This window comes from Heloderma suspectum, chromosome W (assembly GCF_057233095.1).
Source record: "Heloderma suspectum isolate Gila_16-S chromosome W, 16-S_ref, whole genome shotgun sequence".
Taxonomy (NCBI): Eukaryota; Metazoa; Chordata; class Lepidosauria; order Squamata; family Helodermatidae; genus Heloderma; species Heloderma suspectum.
The window spans coordinates 18,903,996-18,922,500 of record NC_139475.1 but is presented as its reverse complement, the minus strand read 5'-3'; positions in this window follow the sequence as shown (position 1 = coordinate 18,922,500).

Sequence of the window (18,505 nt, the reverse complement as noted above, 5' to 3'; positions counted from 1 at the left end):
ACCCTACCCCTACCCCTAAACCAAACTGTAACCCTAAACTAAAACTGAACCCTAACCCTAACCCTAGCCCTAGCTCTAGTTCTAAACCTAGCCCTAACCCTGACCCTAGCCCTAGCCCTAACCCTAGACCTTACCCTAACTCAAAGCCTACCACTAACCCTAACACAAACCCTAACGATAACCGTAGACCTAACCCTAATGCTAACCCTAGCCCTAACACTAACCAGAACCCTCACCCTAACCCTAGCCCTCACCCTATACCTAACCCTAAACCTAACCCTTGCCCTAGCCCAAGCCCTAGCCATAGCCCTAACCCTAACACTAGCCCTAGCCTTAACCCTAACCCTTATCCGAGCCCTAACCCTAACCATAGCCATAACCCTAACCCTACCCTAATCCTACCCCGACCCCTTCCCATAACCCTAACCGTAGCCCTGACCCTAATGCTAACCCTGCCCCTAACACTAACCCTAACCCTCACCCTAACCCTAGTCCTGACCCTCACCCTAACCCCAACCGTAACCCTAACCCGATCTCTAACCCTAATCATAGCCCTTGCCCTAACCCTTGCCCTAACCCTTGCCCTAGCCCTAGCCCTAGCCCTAGCCCTAGCCCTAACCCTCACCCTAACCCTAACCCTAATCCTAACCCTAACCATAGCCCTTGCCCTAACCCTTGCCCTAGCCCTAGCCCTAGCCCTAAAACTAACCCTAACCCAAGCCCTAACCCTAGCCCTAACCCTAGCCCTAACCGTAGCCCTAGCAGTAACCCTAGCCCTAGCCCGAACACTAACCCTAACCCTAACCCAAACCCTAACGCTAACCCTAACTCTAACCTTAACCCTAACCCTAACCCTAACCCTAACCCTAACCCTCGACCTAACCCTAGCCCTAACCCTAATCCTAACGCTAACCATAACCCTAACCCTAACAAAAAAACATATCCCTAAACCTAAATCTCACCCTAACACTAGGCTTAGCCCTAACCCTCTCACTAACTGTAACCCTAACCCTAATCCTAGCCTAAACTCTATCCCTAGCCCTAACCCTAACCCAACACCTACCACTAACCCTAACGCTAACCCAAACCCTAACCAGAACCGTAACCCTAACCCTAACCCGAGCCCTAAACCTAACCCTAGCCCTAACCCTAACCCTAAGCCTAACCCTAGCGCTAACCCTAACCCTAACCCTAAACCTAACTTTAGCCTTAACCCTAACCCTAGGCCTAGACCGACCCCTACCCCTACCCCTACCCCTACCCCTAAACCAAACTGTAACCCTAAACTAAAACTGAACCCTAACCCTAACCCTAGCCCTAGCTCTAGTTCTACCCCTAGCCCTAACCCTTACCTTAGCCCTAGCCCTAACCCTAGACCTTACCCTAACTCAAAGCCTACCACTAACCCTAACACAAATCCTAACCATAACCGTAGCCCTAACCTTAATGCTAACCCTAGCCCTAACACTAACCAGAACCCTCAACCTAACCCTAGCACTCACCCTATACCTAACCCGAACCCTAACCCTAACCCTAACCCTAACCTAAGCCGTAACCCTAGCCCTAACCCTAGCCCTATCCGTAGCCCTAGCCCTAGCCCTAACCCTAGCCCTAGCCCTAACCCTAGACCTTACCCTAACTCAAAGCCTACCACTAACCCTAACACAAACCCTAACCATAACCGTAGCCCTAACCCTAATGCTAACCCTAGCCCTAACACTAACCAGAACCCTCACCCTAGCCCTAGCCCTAGCCCTAACCCTAGCCCTAGCCCGAACCCTAAGCCTAAGCCTAAGCCTAACCCTAACCCTAACCCTAACCCTAACCCTAACCCTAAACATCACCCTAGCCCTAACCCTAACCCTAACCCTTACCCTAACCCTAACCCTAACCCAAACAGTATCCCTAACCCTAAGCATAACCCTAGGCTTAGCCCTAACCCTCTCACTTACAATAACCCTAACCCTAACCCTAGCCCCAACCCTGACCCTAGCCCTAACCCTAACCCAACCCCTACCACTAACCCTAACCCTAACCCAAACCCTAACCCTAACCGTAACCCTAACCATAACCCGAGCCCTAAACCTAACCCTATCCCTAACCCTAAACGTAACCCTAGCGCTAACCCTAACGCTAACCCTAACCCTAAACCTAACCTTAGCCCTAATTCTAACCCTAGGCCTAGCCCTAACCCTAGCCCTAGCCCTACCCTAGCCCTACCCCTAACTCAAACTGTAACCCTAAACTGAACCTGAACCCTAACGCTAGCCCTAACTCTAGCTCTAACGCATGTCCTAACCGTTACCCTAGCCCTAGCCCTAGCGCTAACACGAGCCCTAGCCCTAATCCTAACCCTAACCCTAACCCAAACCCTAACCCAAACCCTAGCCCTAACCCTAACCCAAAGCCTACCACTAAACCTAACCAAAACCCTAACCATAATCATAAACCTAACCCTAACCCTAGCCCTCACCCTAATGATAACCCTAGTCCTAACCCTAACCCTAAAACTAACCCTCACCCCTAACCTAGCCCTCACCCTCACCCTAACTCTACTCCTAACCCTAAACCTCACCGAACCCTAACCCTAGCCATAACGCTAGCCCTAACCGTAGCCCTAGCCCTAGCCCTAACCCTAACCCTAACCCTAAACCTAAACCTAACTCTAACGCTAACGCTAACGCCAGCCCTAACCCTAATGCTAACCCTAGCCGTAACCCTCACCCTCACCCTCACCCTAACCATAGCCCTCACACTGACCCTAACCCTAACCGTAACAATAGCCCTTGACCTAACCCTTGCCCTAGCCCTATCCCTATCCCTAGTCCTAGCCCTAGCCCTATCCCTATCCCTGTCCCTATCCCTAGTCCTAGCCCTAGCCGTAACCCTAGCCCTAGCCCTAACCCTAACCCTAACCCTAACCCTAAACATAACCCAAGCCCTAACCCTAGCCGTAGCCCTAACCCCACCCTAACCCTAACCCGAACTCTAGCCCTAACCCGAACCATAGCCCTAACCCTAACCCTAACCCTAGCCCTAGCCCTAGCCCTATACCTAGCCCTAGCCCGAGCCTTAACCCTAAACCTAACCCTAGCCCAGACCCTATCCCTAAACCTATCCCTAACCCTAACCCAAACCCTAACCCAAACCCTAGCCCTAACCCTAACCCAAAGCCTACCACTAAACCTAACCAAAACCCTAACCATAATCATAAACCTAACCCTAACCCTAGCCGTAACCCTAATGATAACCCTAGCCGTAACCCTCACCCTCACCCTAACCATAGCCCTCACACTGACCCTAAACTTAACCGTAACAATAGCCCTTGACCTAACCCTTGCCCTAGCCCTATCCCTATCCCTAGCCCTAGTCCTATCCCTATCCCTATCCCTATCCCTAGTCCTATCCCTAGCCCTAACCCTAACCCAAGCCCAAACCCTAGCCGTAGCCCTAACCCCACCCTAACCCTAACCCGAACCCTAGCCCTAACCCTAACACTAACCCTAGCCCTAGCCCTATCCCTATCCCTATCCCTATCCCTATCCCTAGCCCTAGCCCTAGCCCTAGCCCTAGCCCGAGCCTTAACCCTAAACCTAACCCTAGCCCAGACCCTATCCCTAAACCTATCCCTACCCCTAAACCTAACCCTAGCCCTAGCCCTAACCCCAACCCTAACCCTAGTCCTAGCGCTAACCCTAACGCTAACCCTAACCCTAGCCCTAGCCCTAGCTTTAACCCTAGCCCTAGCCCTAAACCTAACCCCAACCCCAACCCTAACCCTAACCCAAACCATAAACCTACCCCAAACCCTAACCCTAACCCTAACCCGAACCGAACCCGAACTCAAACCCTAACCCCAACCCCAACCACAACACAACACCAACCGCAACCACAACCGTAAACCTAATCCTAACCCTAACCCTAACCCTAACCTCTACCCCAACCCTAGCCCTAACTCTAACCCTAACCCTAACCCTAACCGTAACCCTAACCGTAACCCCAAACCTAACCCTAGCCCTAGCCCTAACATTAACCCTAACCCTAGCCCTAACCCTAGACCTTACCCTAACCCAAAGCCTACCACTAACACTAATACAAACCCTAACCATAACCGTTGCCCTAACCCTAATGCTTACCCTAGCCCTAACACTAACCAGAACCCTCACCCTAACCCTAGCCCTCACCCTATACCTAACCTTAACCCTAACCCTTGCCCTAGCCCAAGACCTAGCCATAGCCCTAACCCTAACACTAGCCCTAGCCTTAGACCTAACCCTTGTCCGAACTCTAACCCTAACCATAGCCCTTGCCCTAACCCTTGCCCTAGCCCTAGCCCTAGCCCTAACCCTAACCCTAACCCAAGCCCTACCCCTAGCCCTAACCCTAGCCCTAACCGTAGCCCTAGCAGTAACCCTAGCCCTAGCCCGAACACTAACCCTAACCCAAACCCTAACCCTAACCCTAACTCTAACCTTAACCCTAACCCTAACCCTAACCCTAACCCTAACCCTCGACCTCACCCTAGCCCTAACCCTAATCCTAACGCTAACCATAACCCTAACCCTAACAAAAAAACATATCCCTAAACCTAAATCTCACCCTAACACTAGCCTTAGCCCTAACCCTCTCACTAACTGTAACCCTAACCCTAATCCTAGCCTAAACTCTATACCTAGCACTAACCCTAACCCAACACCTACCACTAACCCTAACCCTAACGCTAACCCAAACCCTAACCAGAACCAGAACCGTAACCCTAACCCTAACCCGAGCCCTAAACCTAACCCTACCCCTAACCCTAACCCTAAGGCTAACCCTAGCGCTAACCCTAACCCTAACCCTAAACCTAACTATAGCCTTAACCCAAACCCTAGGCCTAGACCTACCCCTACCCCTACCCCTACCCCTAAACCAAACTGTAACCCTAAACTAAAACTGAACCCTAACCCTAACCCTAGCCCTAGCTCTAGTTCTAAACCTAGCCCTAACCCTGACCCTAGCCCTAGCCCTAACCCTAGACCTTACCCTAACTCAAAGCCTACCACTAACCCTAACACAAACCCTAACCATAACCGTAGCCCTAACCCTAATGCTAACCCTAGCCCTAACACTAACCAGAACCCTCACCCTAACCCTAGCCCTCAACCTATACCTAACCCGAACCCTAACCCTAACCCTAACCCTAACCCTAACCTAAGCCCTAACCCTAGCCCTAACCCTAGCCCTATCCGTAGCCCTAGCCCTAGCCCTAACCCTAACCCTAGCCCTAGCCCTAACCCTAAGCCTAACACTAATTCTAACCCTATCCGGAACCCGAACCCAAACTCAAACCCTAACCCCAACCCCAACCACAACACGACACCAACCACAACCCCAACCGTAACCCTCACCCTAACCTCAACCCCAACCCCAGCCCTAACCCTAACCCTAACCCTAAACCTAACCCTAGCCCTAACCCTAACTCTAACCCAAATCCTAAACCTAACCCAAACCCTAACCCTAGCCATAACCCTAACCCTAACCTTAGCCCAAACCCTAACCCTAGACCTAACCCTAACCCAAAGCCTACCACAAACCCTAACCCAAACCCTAACCATAACCATAGCCCTAACCCTGACCCTAACCGTAGCCCTAACCCTAATGCTAACCCTAGCCCTAACACTAACCCTAACCCTCACCCTAACCCTAGCCCTCACCCTAACCCTGACCCTAACCCTAACCCTAACCCTAACCATAACCCTAACCATAGCCCTTGCCGTAACCCTTGCCGTAGCCCTAACCCTAGCCCTAACCCTAGTCGTAACCATAGCCCTAGCCCTAACCCTAGCCCTAGCCCGAACCCTAACCCTAACCCTAACACTAACCCTAACCCTAACCCTAACCCTAACCCTAACCATAACCCTAACCCTAACCCTAGACCTAACCCTAACCCTAACCCTAACCCTAGCCCTAACCCTAAGCCTAACCCAAACCATATCCCTAAACCTAAGCCTAACCCTAACACTAGCCTTAGCCCTAACCCTCTCACTAACTGTAACCTAACCCTAATCATAGCCTAAACTCTATCCCTATCCCTAACCCTAACCCAACACCTACCACTAACCGTAACGCTAACCCAAACCCTAACCAGAACCAGAACCGTAACCCAAAACCTAACCCGAGCCCTAAACCTAACCCTAGCCCTAACCCTAACCCTAAGCCTAACCCTAGCGCTAACCCTAACCCTAACCCTAAACCTAACTATAGCCTTAACCCTAACCCTAGGCCTAGACCTAACCCTACCCCTATGCCTACCCCTAAACCAAACTGTAACCCTAAACTGAAACTGAACCCTAACCCTAACCCTAGCCCTAGCTCTAGTTCTAAACCTAGCCCTAACCCTTACCCTAGCCCTAGCCCTAACCCTAGACCTTACCCTAACCCAAAGCCTACCACTAACCCTAATACCAACCCTAACCATAACCGTAGCCCTAACCCTAATGCTTACCCTAGCCCTAACACTAACCAGAACCCTCACCCTAACCCTAGCCCTCACCCTATACCTAACCCTAACCCTAACCTTAACCCTTGCCCTAGCCATAGCCCTAACCCTAACACTAGCCCTAGCCTTAGCCCTAACCCTTGTCCGAGCCCTAACCCTAACCATAGCCGTAACCCTAACCCTACCCTAATCCTACCCCGACCCCTACCCCTAACCCTAACCGTAGCCCTGACCCTAATGCTAACCCTGGCCCTAACACTAACCCTAACCCTCACGCTAACCCTAGTCCTGACCCTCACCCTAACCCCAACCATAACCCTAACCCGAACTCTAACCCTAATCATAGCCCTTGCCCTAACCCTTGCCCTAGCCCTAGCCCTAGCCCGAGCCCTAACCCTCACCCTAACCCTAACCCTAACCCTAACCCTAACCCTAACCATAGCCCTTGCCCTAACCCTTGCCCTAGCCCTAGCCCTAGCCCTAACCCTAACCCTAACCCAAGCCCTACCCCTAGCCCTAACCCTAGGCCTTACCGTAGCCCTAGCAGTAACCCTAGCCCTAGCCTGAACACTAACCCTAACCCAAACCCTAACCCTAACCCTAAACCTAACTCTAACCCTAACCCTAACCCTAACCCTAACCCTAACCCTAACCCTAACCCTAACCCTCGACCTAACCCTAGCCCTAATCCTAATCCTAACGCTAACCATAACCCTAACCCTAACAAAAAACCATATCCCTAAACCTAACTCTCACCCTAACACTAGCCTTAGCCCTAACCCTCTCACTAACTGTAACCCTAACCCTAATCCTAGCGTAAACTCTATCCCTAGCCCTAACCCTAACCCAACACCTACCACTAACCCTAACGCTAACCCAAACCCTAACCAGAACCAGAACCGTAACCCTAACCCGAGCCCTAAACCTAACCCTAGCCCTAACCCTAACCCTAAGCCTAACCCTAGCGCTAACCCTAACCCTAACCCTAAACCTAACTATAGCCTTAACCCAAACCCTAGGCCTAGACCTAACCCTACCCCTACCCCTACCCCTAAACCAAACTGTAACCCTAAACTAAAACTGAACCCTAACCCTAACCCTAGCCCTAGCTCTAGTTCTAAACCTAGCCCTAACCCTGACCCTAGCCCTAGCCCTAACCCTAGACCTTACCCTAACTCAAAGCCTACCACTAACCCTAACAGAAACCCTAACCATAACTGTAGACCTAACCCTAATGCTAACCCTAACCCTAGCCCTAACACTAACCAGAACCCTCACCCTAACCCTAGCCCTCACCCTATACCTAACCCGAACCCTAAACCTTAACCCTAACCCTAACCCTAACCTAAGCCCTAACCCTAGCCCTAACGCTAGCCCTATACGTAGCCCTAGCCCTAGCCCTAGCCCTAACCCTAGCCCTAGCCCGAACCCGAACCCGAACCCTAACCCTAACCCTAACCCTAACCCTAGCCCAAAGCGTCACCCTAACGATAACCCTAACCCTAGACCTAACCCTAACCCTAACCCTAAACCTCACCCTAGCCCTAACCCTAACCCTAACCCTAACCCTAACTCTAACCCTAAGCATAGCCCTTGCCCTAACCCTTGCCCTAGCCCTAGCCCTAACCCTCACCCTAACCCTAACCCTAACCCTAACCCTAACCCTAACCCTAACCATAGCCCTTGCCTAACCCTTGCCCTAGCCCTAGCCCTAGCCCTAACCCTAACCCAAGCCCTAACCCTAGCCCTAACCCTAGCCCTAACCTTAGCCCTAACTGTAGCCCTAGCAGTAACCCTAGCCCTAGCCCGAACACTAACCCTAACCCTAACACAAACCCTAACCCTAACCCTAACTCTAACCTTAACCCTAACCCTAACCTTAACCCTAACCCTAACCCTCGACCTAACCCTAGCCCTAACCCTAATCCTAACGCTAACCATAACCCTAACCCTAACAAAAAACCGTATCCCTAAACCTAAATCTCACCCTAACACTAGCCTTAGCCCTAACCCTCTCACTAACTGTAACCTAACCCTAATCCTAGCCTAAACTCTATCCCTAGCCCTAACCCTAACCCAACACCTACCACTAACCCTAACGCTAACCCAAACCCTAACCAGAACCAGAACCGTAACCCTAAACCTAACCCGAGCCCTAAACCTAACCCTAGCCCTAACCCTAACCCTAAGCCTAACCCTAGCGCTAACCCTAACCCTAACCCTAAACCTAACTATAGCCTTAACCCTAACCCTAGGCCTAGACCTAACCCTACCCCTACCCCTAAACCAAACTGTAACCCTAAACTGAAACTGAACCCTAACCCTAACCCTAGCCCTAGCTCTAGTTCTAAACCTAGCCCTAAACCTTACCCTAGCCCTAGCCCTAACCCTAGACCTTACCCTAACCCAAAGCCTACCACTAACCCTAATACAAACCCTCGCCCTAACCGTAGCCCTCACCCTATACCTAACCCTAACCCTAACCCTAACCCTTGCCCTAGCCCAAGCCCTAGCCATAGCCCTAACCCTAACACTAGCCCTAGCCTTAGCCCTAACCCTTGTCCGAGCCCTAACCCTAACCATAGCCGTAACCCTAACCCTACCCTAATCCTACCCCTACCCCTTCCCATAACCCTAACCGTAGCCCTGACCCTAATGCTAACCCTGGCCCTAACACTAACCCTAACCCTCACCCTAACCCTAGTCCTGACCCTCACCCTAACCCCAACCGTAACCCTAACCCGATCTCTAACCCTAACCATAGCCCTTGCCCTAACCCTTGCCCTAGCCCTAGCCCTAGCCCGAGCCCTAACCCTCACCCTAACCCTAACCCTAACCCTAACCCTAACCATAGCCCTTGCCCTAACCCTTGCCCTAGCCCAAGCCCTAGCCCTAACCCTAACCCTAACCCAAGCCCTACCCGTAGCCCTAACCCTAGCCCTTACCATAGCCCTAGCAGTAACCCTAGCCCTAGCCTGAACACTAACCCTAACCCAAACCCTAACCCTAACCCTAACCCTAACTCTAACCTTAACCCTAACCCTAACCCTAACCCTAACCCTAACCCTAACCCTAACCCTCGACCTAACCCTAGCCCTAACCCTAATCCTAACGCTAACCATAACCCTAACCCTAACAAAAAACCATATCCCTAAACCTAACTCTCACCCTAACACTAGCCTTAGCCCTAACCCTCTCACTAACTGTAACCCTAACCCTAATCCTAGCCTAAACTCTATCCCTAGCCCTAACCCTAACCCAACACCTACCACTAACCCTAACGCTAACCCAAACCCTAACCGGAACCAGAACCGTAACCCTAACCCTAACGCGAGCCCTAAAACTAACCCTAGCCCTAACCCTAACCCTAAGCCTAACCCTAGCGCTAACCCTAACCCTAACCCTAACCCTAAACCTAAATATAGCCTTAACCCAAACCCTAGGCCTAGACCTACCCCTACCCCTACCCCTACCCCTAAACCAAACTGTAACCCTAAACTAAAACTGAACCCTAACCCTAACCCTAGCCCTAGCTCTAGTTCTAAACCTAGCCCTAACCCTGACCCTAGCCCTAGCCCTAACCCTAGACCTTACCCTAACTCAAAGCCTACCACTAACCCTAACACAAACCCTAACGATAACCGTAGACCTAACCCTAATGCTAACCCTAGCCCTAACACTAACCAGAACCCTCACCCTAACCCTAGCCCTCACCCTATACCTAACCCTAACCCTAAACCTAACCCTTGCCCTAGCCCAAGCCCTAGCCATAGCCCTAACCCTAACACTAGCCCTAGCCTTAACCCTAACCCTTATCCGAGCCCTAACCCTAACCATAGCCATAACCCTAACCCTACCCTAATCCTACCCCGACCCCTTCCCATAACCCTAACCGTAGCCCTGACCCTAATGCTAACCCTGCCCCTAACACTAACCCTAACCCTCACCCTAACCCTAGTCCTGACCCTCACCCTAACCCCAACCGTAACCCTAACCCGATCTCTAACCCTAATCATAGCCCTTGCCCTAACCCTTGCCCTAACCCTTGCCCTAGCCCTAGCCCTAGCCCTAGCCCTAACCCTCACCCTAACCCTAACCCTAACCCTAACCCTAACCATAGCCCTTGCCCTAACCCTTGCCCTAGCCCTAGCCCTAGCCCTAAAACTAACCCTAACCCAAGCCCTAACCCTAGCCCTAACCCTAGCCCTAACCGTAGCCCTAGCAGTAACCCTAGCCCTAGCCCGAACACTAACCCTAACCCTAACCCAAACCCTAACGCTAACACTAATTCTAACCTTAACCCTAACCCTAACCCTAACCCTAACCCTAACCCTAACCCTCGACCTAACCCTAGCCCTAACCCTAATCCTAACGCTAACCATAACCCTAACCCTAACAAAAAAACATATCCCTAAACCTAAATCTCACCCTAACACTAGGCTTAGCCCTAACCCTCTCACTAACTGTAACCCTAACCCTAATCCTAGCCTAAACTCTATCCCTAGCCCTAACCCTAACCCAACACCTACCACTAACCCTAACGCTAACCCAAACCCTAACCAGAACCGTAACCCTAACCCTAACCCGAGCCCTAAACCTAACCCTAGCCCTAACCCTAACCCTAAGCCTAACCCTAGCGCTAACCCTAACCCTAACCCTAAACCTAACTTTAGCCTTAACCCTAACCCTAGGCCTAGACCGACCCCTACCCCTACCCCTACCCCTACCCCTAAACCAAACTGTAACCCTAAACTAAAACTGAACCCTAACCCTAACCCTAGCCCTAGCTCTAGTTCTACCCCTAGCCCTAACCCTTACCTTAGCCCTAGCCCTAACCCTAGACCTTACCCTAACTCAAAGCCTACCACTAACCCTAACACAAATCCTAACCATAACCGTAGCCCTAACCTTAATGCTAACCCTAGCCCTAACACTAACCAGAACCCTCAACCTAACCCTAGCACTCACCCTATACCTAACCCGAACCCTAACCCTAACCCTAACCCTAACCTAAGCCGTAACCCTAGCCCTAACCCTAGCCCTATCCGTAGCCCTAGCCCTAGCCCTAACCCTAGCCCTAGCCCTAACCCTAGACCTTACCCTAACTCAAAGCCTACCACTAACCCTAACACAAACCCTAACCATAACCGTAGCCCTAACCCTAATGCTAACCCTAGCCCTAACACTAACCAGAACCCTCACCCTAGCCCTAGCCCTAGCCCTAACCCTAGCCCTAGCCCGAACCCTAAGCCTAAGCCTAAGCCTAACCCTAACCCTAACCCTAACCCTAGCCCAAAGCGTCACCCTAACGATAACCCTAACCCTAGAGCTAACCCTAACCCTAACCCTAACCCTAAACATCACCCTAGCCCTAACCCTAACCCTAACCCTTACCCTAACCCTAACCCTAACCCAAACAGTATCCCTAACCCTAAGCATAACCCTAGGCTTAGCCCTAACCCTCTCACTTACAATAACCCTAACCCTAACCCTAGCCCCAACCCTGACCCTAGCCCTAACCCTAACCCAACCCCTACCACTAACCCTAACCCTAACCCAAACCCTAACCCTAACCGTAACCCTAACCATAACCCGAGCCCTAAACCTAACCCTATCCCTAACCCTAAACGTAACCCTAGCGCTAACCCTAACGCTAACCCTAACCCTAAACCTAACCTTAGCCCTAATTCTAACCCTAGGCCTAGCCCTAACCCTAGCCCTAGCCCTACCCTAGCCCTACCCCTAACTCAAACTGTAACCCTAAACTGAACCTGAACCCTAACGCTAGCCCTAACTCTAGCTCTAACGCATGTCCTAACCGTTACCCTAGCCCTAGCCCTAGCGCTAACACGAGCCCTAGCCCTAATCCTAACCCTAACCCTAACCCAAACCCTAACCCAAACCCTAGCCCTAACCCTAACCCAAAGCCTACCACTAAACCTAACCAAAACCCTAACCATAATCATAAACCTAACCCTAACCCTAGCCCTCACCCTAATGATAACCCTAGCCCTAACCCTAACCCTAAAACTAACCCTCACCCCTAACCTAGCCCTCACCCTCACCCTAACTCTACTCCTAACCCTAAACCTCACCGAACCCTAACCCTAGCCATAACGCTAGCCCTAACCGTAGCCCTAGCCCTAGCCCTAACCCTAACCCTAACCCTAAACCTAAACCTAACTCTAACGCTAACGCTAACGCCAGCCCTAACCCTAATGCTAACCCTAGCCGTAACCCTCACCCTCACCCTCACCCTAACCATAGCCCTCACACTGACCCTAACCCTAACCGTAACAATAGCCCTTGACCTAACCCTTGCCCTAGCCCTATCCCTATCCCTAGACCTAGCCCTAGCCCTATCCCTATCCCTGTCCCTATCCCTAGTCCTAGCCCTAGCCCTAGCCCTAACCCTAGCCCTAGCCCTAACCCTAACCCTAACCCTAACCCTAAACATAACCCAAGCCCTAACCCTAGCCGAAGCCCTAACCCCACCCTAACCCTAACCCGAACTCTAGCCCTAACCCGAACCATAGCCCTAACCCTAACCCTAACCCTAGCCCTAGCCCTAGCCCTAGCCCTAGCCCTATACCTAGCCCTAGCCCGAGCCTTAACCCTAAACCTAACCCTAGCCCAGACCCTATCCCTAAACCTATCCCTAACCCTAACCCAAACCCTAACCCAAACCCTAGCCCTAACCCTAACCCAAAGCCTACCACTAAACCTAACCAAAACCCTAACCATAATCATAAACCTAACCCTAACCCTAGCCGTAACCCTAATGATAACCCTAGCCGTAACCCTCACCCTCACCCTAACCATAGCCCTCACACTGACCCTAAACTTAACCGTAACAATAGCCCTTGACCTAACCCTTGCCCTAGCCCTATCCCTATCCCTAGCCCTAGTCCTATCCCTATCCCTATCCCTATCCCTAGTCCTATCCCTAGCCCTAACCCTAACCCAAGCCCAAACCCTAGCCGTAGCCCTAACCCCACCCTAACCCTAACCCGAACCCTAGCCCTAACCCTAACACTAACCCTACCTAGCCCTAGCCCTATCCCTATCCCTATCCCTAGCCCTAGCCCTAGCCCGAGCCTTAACCCTAAACCTAACCCTAGCCCAGACCCTATCCCTAAACCTATCCCTACCCCTAAACCTAACCCTAGCCCTAGCCCTAACCCCAACCCTAACCCTAGTCCTAGCGCTAACCCTAACGCTAACCCTAACCCTAGCCCTAGCCCTAGCTTTAACCCTAGCCCTAGCCCTAAACCTAACCCCAACCCCAACCCTAACCCTAACCCAAACCATAAACCTACCCCAAACCCTAACCCTAACCCTAACCCGAACCGAACCCGAACTCAAACCCTAACCCCAACCCCAACCACAACACAACACCAACCGCAACCACAACCGTAAACCTAATCCTAACCCTAACCCTAACCCTAACCTCTACCCCAACCCTAGCCCTAACTCTAACCCTAACCCTAACCCTAACCGTAACCCTAACCGTAACCCCAAACCTAACCCTAGCCCTAGCCCTAACATTAACCCTAACCCTAGCCCTAACCCTAGACCTTACCCTAACCCAAAGCCTACCACTAACACTAATACAAACCCTAACCATAACCGTTGCCCTAACCCTAATGCTTACCCTAGCCCTAACACTAACCAGAACCCTCACCCTAACCCTAGCCCTCACCCTATACCTAACCTTAACCCTAACCCTTGCCCTAGCCCAAGACCTAGCCATAGCCCTAACCCTAACACTAGCCCTAGCCTTAGACCTAACCCTTGTCCGAACTCTAACCCTAACCATAGCCCTTGCCCTAACCCTTGCCCTAGCCCTAGCCCTAGCCCTAACCCTAACCCTAACCCAAGCCCTACCCCTAGCCCTAACCCTAGCCCTAACCGTAGCCCTAGCAGTAACCCTAGCCCTAGCCCGAACACTAACCCTAACCCAAACCCTAACCCTAACCCTAACTCTAACCTTAACCCTAACCCTAACCCTAACCCTAACCCTAACCCTCGACCTCACCCTAGCCCTAACCCTAATCCTAACGCTAACCATAACCCTAACCCTAACAAAAAAACATATCCCTAAACCTAAATCTCACCCTAACACTAGCCTTAGCCCTAACCCTCTCACTAACTGTAACCCTAACCCTAATCCTAGCCTAAACTCTATACCTAGCACTAACCCTAACCCAACACCTACCACTAACCCTAACCCTAACGCTAACCCAAACCCTAACCAGAACCAGAACCGTAACCCTAACCCTAACCCGAGCCCTAAACCTAACCCTAGCCCTAACCCTAACCCTAAGCCTAACCCTAGCGCTAACCCTAACCCTAACCCTAAACCTAACTATAGCCTTAACCCAAACCCTAGGCCTAGACCTACCCCTACCCCTACCCCTACCCCTAAACCAAACTGTAACCCTAAACTAAAACTGAACCCTAACCCTAACCCTAGCCCTAGCTCTAGTTCTAAACCTAGCCCTAACCCTGACCCTAGCCCTAGCCCTAACCCTAGACCTTACCCTAACTCAAAGCCTACCACTAACCCTAACACAAACCCTAACCATAACCGTAGCCCTAACCCTAATGCTAACCCTAGCCCTAACACTAACCAGAACCCTCACCCTAACCCTAGCCCTCAACCTATACCTAACCCGAACCCTAACCCTAACCCTAACCCTAACCCTAACCTAAGCCCTAACCCTAGCCCTAACCCTAGCCCTATCCGTAGCCCTAGCCCTAGCCCTAACCCTAACCCTAGCCCTAGCCCTAACCCTAACCCTAACACTAATTCTAACCCTATCCGGAACCCGAACCCAAACTCAAACCCTAACCCCAACCCCAACCACAACACGACACCAACCACAACCCCAACCGTAACCCTCAACCTAACCTCCAGCCCAACCCCAGCCCTAACCCTAACCCTAACCCTAAACCTAACCCTAGCCCTAACCCTAACTCTAACCCAAATCCTAAACCTAACCCAAACCCTAACCCTAGCCATAACCCTAACCCTAACCTTAGCCCAAACCCTAACCCTAGACCTAACCCTAACCCAAAGCCTACCACAAACCCTAACCCAAACCCTAACCATAACCATAGCCCTAACCCTGACCCTAACCGTAGCCCTAACCCTAATGCTAACCCTAGCCCTAACACTAACCCTAACCCTCACCCTAACCCTAGCCCTCACCCTAACCCTGACCCTAACCCTAACCCTAACCATAACCCTAACCATAGCCCTTGCCGTAACCCTTGCCGTAGCCCTAACCCTAGCCCTAACCCTAGTCGTAACCATAGCCCTAGCCCTAACCCTAGCCCTAGCCCGAACCCTAACCCTAACCCTAACACTAACCCTAACCCTAACCCTAACCCTAACCCTAACCCTAACCCTAACCATAACCCTAACCCTAACCCTAGACCTAACCCTAACCCTAACCCTAACCCTAACCCTAGCCCTAACCCTAAGCCTAACCCAAACCATATCCCTAAACCTAAGCCTAACCCTAACACTAGCCTTAGCCCTAACCCTCTCACTAACTGTAACCTAACCCTAATCATAGCCTAAACTCTATCCCTATCCCTAACCCTAACCCAACACCTACCACTAACCGTAACGCTAACCCAAACCCTAACCAGAACCAGAACCGTAACCCAAAACCTAACCCGAGCCCTAAACCTAACCCTAGCCCTAACCCTAACCCTAAGCCTAACCCTAGCGCTAACCCTAACCCTAACCCTAAACCTAACTATAGCCTTAACCCTAACCCTAGGCCTAGACCTAACCCTACCCCTACCCCTACCCCTAAACCAAACTGTAACCCTAAACTGAAACTGAACCCTAACCCTAACCCTAGCCTAGCTCAAGTTCTAAACCTAGCCCTAACCCTTACCCTAGCCCTAGCCCTAACCCTAGACCTTACCCTAACCCAAAGCCTACCACTAACCCTAATACCAACCCTAACCATAACCGTAGCCCTAACCCTAATGCTTACCCTAGCCCTAACACTAACCAGAACCCTCACCCTAACCCTAGCCCTCACCCTATACCTAACCCTAACCCTAACCTTAACCCTTGCCCTAGCCATAGCCCTAACCCTAACACTAGCCCTAGCCTTAGCCCTAACCCTTGTCCGAGCCCTAACCCTAACCATAGCCGTAACCCTAACCCTTTCCTAATCCTACCCCTACCCCTACCCCTAACCCTAACCGTAGCCCTGACCCTAATGCTAACCCTGGCCCTAACACTAACCCTAACCCTCACGCTAACCCTAGTCCTGACCCTCACCCTAACCCCAACCATAACCCTAACCCGAACTCTAACCCTAATCATAGTCCTTGCCCTAACCCTTGCCCTAGCCCTAGCCCTAGCCCTAGCCCTAACCCTCACCCTAACCCTAACCCTAACCCTAACCCTAACCCTAAACCTAAACATAGCCCTTGCCCTAACCCTTGCCCTAGCCCTAGCCCTAGCCCTAACCCTAACCCCAACCCAAGCCCTAACCCTAGCCCTAACCCTAGCCCTAACCGTAGCCCTAGCATTAACCCTAGCCCTAGCCCGAACACTAACCCTAACCCTAACCCAAACCCTAACCCTAACCCTAACCCTAACCTTAACCCTAACCCTAACCCTAACCCTAACCCTAACCCTAACCCTCGACCTAACCCTAGCCCTAACCCTAATCCTAACGCTAACCATAACCCTAACCCTAACAAAAAACCATATTCCTAAACCTAAATCTCACCCTAACACTAGCCTTAGCCCTAACCCTCTCACTAACTGTAACCCTAACCCTAATCCTAGCCCTAGCTCTAGTTCTAACCCTAGCCCTAACCCTTTCCCTAGCCCTAGCCCTAACCCTAGACCTTACCCTAGCCCTATCCGTAGCCCTAGCCCTAGCCCTAACCCTAGCCCTAGCCCGAACCCTAACCCTAACCCTAAACCTAACCCTAACCCTAGCCCAAAGCGTCACCCTAACGATAACCCTAACCCTAGACCTAACCCTAACCCTAACCCTAACCCTAAACCTCACCCTAGCCCTAACCCTAACCCAAACCCTTACCCTAACCCTAACCCTAACCCAAACAGTATCCCTAACCCTAAGCATAACCCTAGGCTTAGCCCTAACCCTCTCACTTACAATAACCCTAACCCTAACCCTAGCCCCAACCCTGACCCTAGCCCTAACCCTAACCCAACCCCTACCACTAACCCTAACCCTAACCATAACCGTAACCCTAACCCTAACCCGAGCCCTAAACTTAACCCTATCCCTAACCCTAAACGTAACCCTAGCGCTAACCCTAACGCTAAGCCTAAGCCTAAACCTAACCTTAGCCCTAATTCTAACCCTAGGCCTAGCCCTAACCCTAGCCCTAGCCCTACCCTACCCCTACCCCTAACTCAAACTGTAACCCTAAACTGAACCTGAACCCTAACGCTAGCCCTAAATCTAGCTCTAACGCATGTCCTAACCATTAACCTAGCCCTAGCCCTAGCCCTAACACTAGCCCTAGCCCTAATCCTAACCCTAACCCTAACCCAAACCCTAACCCAAACCCTAGCCCTAACCCTAACCCAAAGCCTACCACTAAACCTAACCAAAACCCTAACCATAATCATAAACCTAACCCTAACCCTAGCCCTAACCCTAATGATAACCCTAGCCCTAACCCAAACCCTAAAACTAACCCTCACCCTAAACCTAGCCCTCACCCTAACCCTAACTCTACTCCTAACCCTAAACCTCACCGAACCCTAACCCTAGCCATAACGCTAGCCCTAACCGTAGCTCTAGCCCTAGCCCTAACCCTAACCCTAACCCTAACCCTAACCCTAACCCTAAACCTAAACCTAACTCTAACGCTAACGCCAGCCCTAACCCTAATGCTAACCCTAGCCGTAACCCTCATCCTCACCCTCACCCTAACCATAGCCCTCACACTGACCCTAACCCTAACTGTAACAATAGCCCTCGACCTAACCCTAGCCCTAACCCTAAT